Below are 5496 nucleotides of genomic sequence, written 5' to 3'. Positions count from 1 at the left end.
GGGTGGAGGTTGAAGATGAACCGCAGGCCCTTGATTTCGTATCCAACGACTGCAAAATCGACTGACCAGAGATGAAAAAGTCAGTCGACCGACGTGTAGACTCACCTTGCTAGTGCGTTCAGTTTCGACAGCAAAATTCAGTTTCGACAGCAAAATTCAGTTTCGACAGTTAAGTTAAGTTTCGACAGTTAAGTTCAGTGTCGACAGTTAAATTCAGTTTCGACAGTTAAGTTCAGAGATGAGCGGCTGATGTATTTTACATCTAGCACTTTGTGGTTATGTATTTTACGTCATGTATTGGAGATGCTATTAGAATTCCACTCAGGTTAACGTTGTTCGTTGTCTCTCTTGTCCTGCTTCAGCCTCGGAGTTGTACAACTCACCGGAGCTGCTCCAACGACGAAACCCTCCATCACAGCGGAGCAGTACCTCGGGCTCCATCTCCAGACGCCTAGGATCTTCTTCCCCTCCTCCGACAGCCAAGTCAGCCGGAGCATCCTCACCGGCCAACCCAATCACGCTGAGATCGACATGGCTTCACCAAAGAGGTTGTACACTTGTTGCATCTCTTTTTTACTCTACATGTTATATATATTGTCCACTGAGCACTCGTAATAACGGGAAATATGATTATTTTATCCTACTATATGACAAGCAGTGAGGTACCAGGCAACTTTTCTATCCGTGATGGACTCTCTTGAACGCCATCATTATTTATCTCTGCGCGTTTGAGCTGCATTTGTCGATGGGCCTGGGAGTTGAGCTAGTATGGCAATGGCCTGGGTCCAAAGTAATAGAAGTAGCACAAAAACATTTTTTTAGTGTAGGATTTTCCTTGCTCAAGCCTGCCTACTAGAATTGCTAGTGCTTGAAAGGAAAAGTGAATGAAAAACATCGGAATTGGAAAGTTTCCTATCGTACTACTTTTCATGAATTTGGCGCAAAGGAATGGAGCAAAGGAAAACTGTAGGATTTGTTCCTTTAGTGTCTCCTTGAAAGAAAAACCGTAGGAATTCTAATTTCCACTTCTCCTCCTTTTCATATTCCTATTCATCAAGCACAAGACTAAGAGATAGTAGCATAATAGCATTATAACCGTACATTTTCTTGTGGTTTGACTTAATCTCACCATGCTTTTTTGCATCCTGTGATCTTCCAATTGTTGTGAATCAAACACCCAGATTGGCAGAAATCCTGTGTTTTTAAATTCTCTGTTTTGCAAATGCATTCCTATCCTATTCCTGTCTATTTCCTATCCCTGCATTGTTAGAATCCTCAAATTCAAACAAGCCCTTACTCAATTACTTATGTTATAGATATGTGTCAAAGAAAACCTTGTGTGGTTTGTCCTGCTCCTGTGGCGCAGTGTTCCACCCCAGCTCAGCTGCTCCAACGACGGAAGGGTTCACCACAGCAGGGATCCGCTCTCCAGACTGTCTTTCACCGCCTCAGATCTTCTTCCCCACCGTCGGCAGCCACGACAACTACATTACCATCATCAACTGAGCAGATGACCTTGAGGACTACACGGGTCCGCAAGAGAGGTCGCACTCTTCCGTGTCTGCTTACGTTATGCGTCGCTTAATATAATGACATGCTACATTATCGTCGTGTTCACCTATTAGACTCCGAGTGAGGTCCAAACTAATGCTGAAACTTGAGTTTTTAAATGGTTGTGGGGTACATATTGGGGCAGCAATCAGTACTATCTGTCTACTATCTGGTTAATCTCCGGTGTCTACTATGAGTTTCATGTTGGGTGCAAACAAACATTAAAGGAGCCATTATCTGTATTTTTTAACTAAAGCTATTATCTGCCTGCTATCATTGGTTTTGGGTCTATCCACAGTTTGCTACCATCACTCTGGATTTGTGCATGCACTCCTTACATAATCTCACTATGTTTCATACCTATGCATGCCAGTGATTGTACACAATGGAACTGATCATGTAGAGAAAAAGAGACGAGCCTTGCGTGGCAATAAAATTTCATGCAGACGTCGTTCCATGGTGGGCGCAAAGGCTGCCCCCCCTCCACCCATTTCGGATCGTAATCAAGAGGAAGATAATTGTTCTGAGGGGGATTCAGAAGGAGAAAACCACTCCTATTTACCCCATGAGGTCTTTGCTCTAACTTGGCATGCTGATGTTGGTAATATCATGCATATGGTGCCTTGCATTGCTTACTGTATACATTAAAGATGTCATCTGCTTAGTTTAGACATGCTTTTTGTCAATGCCATCTGTTTAGTTTCTTTATCGTATATGTGAATCATGCAATGCCATCTTGTCTAGCCAAGCATCATATATGTGAATTTTGCAATGCCACCCTGGTTAACCAGTCATCTTATATGTGAATTATATCCTGCCATCATTTTTTTATTACGTGTTAAATTTGTCAACAATTTTAGTACATTCAATTACTCTTCCTGTGCATCAGCCATTCGGCACGGTCATGGAAAAATCTGGAGTGGAAACAAGGTCTTCAGAGCAGACAATGCTATCTGACGAAGCGCATGTCTTGCTGGTTACCGATAGCTCCTCAGAGGAGGATTCACAGACAGATGACCAGTCATATTCCCCCCCCCCCCCGAGGTGCATGCCCTAACTTGGCAGGGTTATGTTGCTCATATCGTGCGTATGGTATCTTGCATTGCTATGTCATTTGCTTAGTTTAGACATGCTTTGTGTGAATGCCACCTATTTAGTGTCTAATTACCATATATGTGAATTATGCAATGCCATCTTGTTGCAAGACATTATATATGTGAATTATGCAATGTTATCTTGTTGCAAGGCATTATGTATGTGAATTATGCAATACCATGCTGTTTAGGCAAGCGTCATATATGTGAATTATATCATGCCGTCCTTTTTCTTGTATTTCTCATTGCTTTTGTCGACAATGTTTGTATATTCAACTGCTCTTCCTGTGCATCAGCCATTTGAATTGGTGATGGAGAAATCTGGAGTGAAAACAAGGTCTTCAGAGCAAACAATGCTACCTGCTGAAGCAGATATCTTGCTGGTTACAGATAGCTCTTCAGACGAGGATTCAGAGGCATATGACCAGTCCTATTATCCCCCTGAGGTGTATGCTCAAACTTGGCAGGGTTAGATTACTCATATAATGCATATGTTGTATTGCAATGCTTAGTTTTTACATCATATACACAATATTGAATGCCATCTCCTTAGTTGACACATCATATATGCGATTGCCCTCCGCTCACTTCCTTAGTATATAAATCATATATTTGAATTATGTCATGCCATGATGTTTACATAGACATCATGTATCTGAATTATGGCATGCCAACCCATTTTCTAAAGACATAATATAGTTATATCATCTCATCCTGTTTACATAGTCATCATATTTTAAATTATGTCATTCTATCCGTGAATTATATCATGCCATCATGTTTCCATCGACGGCATGTTTGTGATTTATGGCATGCCAACCACTTTAATAGACACATCGTATAGTTATATCATGTCATCCTGTTTACATAGTCATCATATTTTGAAGTATGTCATTCTATCCTGTTTAGTTAGCCATCATACATGTGAAATTGTGTCATGCTATCCTGTTTAATTAGCCATCATATATGTGAAATTATGTCCTGCTATTCTGTTTGCTTAGACAACATAAATGTGAATTATTTCATGCCCTGTTTTCTTCCCTACTATCCATTGCACCTGTCTATCTTACAATGTCTGTACATTCAATTACTTTCCTTGTTTATCAGCCATTTCAATTGGAGGGAGTGATGGCAGTACCTGTGGGAGTAAAAACACGGTCTTCAGAAAAGATCATGCTACCTGTCGATGCAGATAGAACCACAGTTGTACTTGCCCAAGAACCAGCCCCACCACACATAACCCACACTCATGCAGATTGTACCCCTACCCAGTTGGACAGAGAACCAGCTACACCCCTTCTAACCCCAACCCCAGCAGACACCCAGTTCCCATTGACACAGCACCGTCTCCACCACAGAGCACCCAAACACGAGCAGTTAGTAAGGCAACTGCAGTGCCCAAATCACGAGGACCACCACTCCGAACCCGAAGTCAACGCTTAAAGCAGAAGAAGAATTGTTCTCAGGTCAGGTTCCGTAGCTATGGTTCATACTACTTTGCTCTTGCATCATTGTATTTACTGATACCAACTAATTTCAAATTTGAAGGATGCAATTGAAACTCCAATGGCGCAACAGGTATGTTTTAAACCTGTTTCTTCAACATGTTTGGCTGTTTGCTGTTGTAACTTGCTCTATGTTGATTTCAGTTTCAATTGAATAAACAGTTATGTTCTCATGCCATGCACATTACAAGTGTTGTTATTGCTGTGTAGTTTCCCACACTTATATTCTGTCTATGCTGGTTTGTCTTAAATAGATATGATTCGAACTGTATCTATCTTGATTTGGCAACATATACTAGAATGATATAGACCATATAGTGACCATACTACATAGATATATGTTTGTTTCATGCTGTTATCCTGTCCACCTTACTACTGAACTGGTTTACCAAAATGAGTTTCATATACTACATTGTAAACCTGAGATGTGTTTGTTTGTTTCTCTTTTAGAACGCGGATAAAATATTGGAGAAGAGTACCCTGTTATGCAATGGTAAAGGAAGTAATGCAGATAAGGTTCAAGATAGTGAGACATCCCTGTTGGTCTCCAAGAAAGCTGATAAAACTATATTGAAGACACTGAGACAACCCCAAAGTCCTGTCTTGATGTAGTGTTCGAGTTACTGGCTACCACTGCTGGCACCAGCTCTTCGAACTCGCTGCCTGAATCAGTTTGGCTTCTTGAGTCTCAACTTCAAGTTGAAAGACATCGATCAGATGTTATGCGACAGGAAGCCGAAGGACTGAGGAAGTCCATGCAGAATTCAGATGCATACTTTCTGGTGCAACAGCAAGCGCTGGAGGACTTAAGCGCCAAACAAGAGAAAGTTAATAAGCTTGCTAAGCATCTTGCCAGCATTATGGGTACCCAAGATATTGTTTCTTGAGCTCTTCTGAAGTGGTTTCAGTTCTGGACTTGTTTTGCTGTGGCGTTTATATGCTGCTGTGTTCCCTATATTTGCACTGGTGGCGAACTTTGATGCCCAGTGGATGTAATATGTGTAATAGCCGTGATAGCCTAGTGTAAGTTGCTTGCTTATTTATTTCCTTGTTGTCTTGTTTATTTGTTTGCTTGTAGTCAGTGCAGTTCTTTTTCTGCGGTTTGCTAGTGGCTGCAATAACCTATTTTTTAAAACTAGGCCACAATAACCATGGGCTAATATTTACTGTACACTACTAGGAAAAGGCCTACTAGTGGCGCACCAGTTTTGCCTACTAATGGCGCACTACTGGTGCGCCACTAGTACCACGCCACTAGTATTAAATAATAATGGCGCACCACTGGTGCGCCATTAGTATCTGGTATACTAATGGCGCATCAAGCCGTGCGCCATTAGTATATCCCA

Source organism: Triticum aestivum, chromosome 1D (genome assembly GCF_018294505.1).
Source record: "Triticum aestivum cultivar Chinese Spring chromosome 1D, IWGSC CS RefSeq v2.1, whole genome shotgun sequence".
Lineage (NCBI taxonomy): Eukaryota > Viridiplantae > Streptophyta > Magnoliopsida > Poales > Poaceae > Triticum > Triticum aestivum.
The sequence above is the reverse complement of the archived record's forward strand: the minus strand, read 5'-3'. Positions refer to the sequence as shown.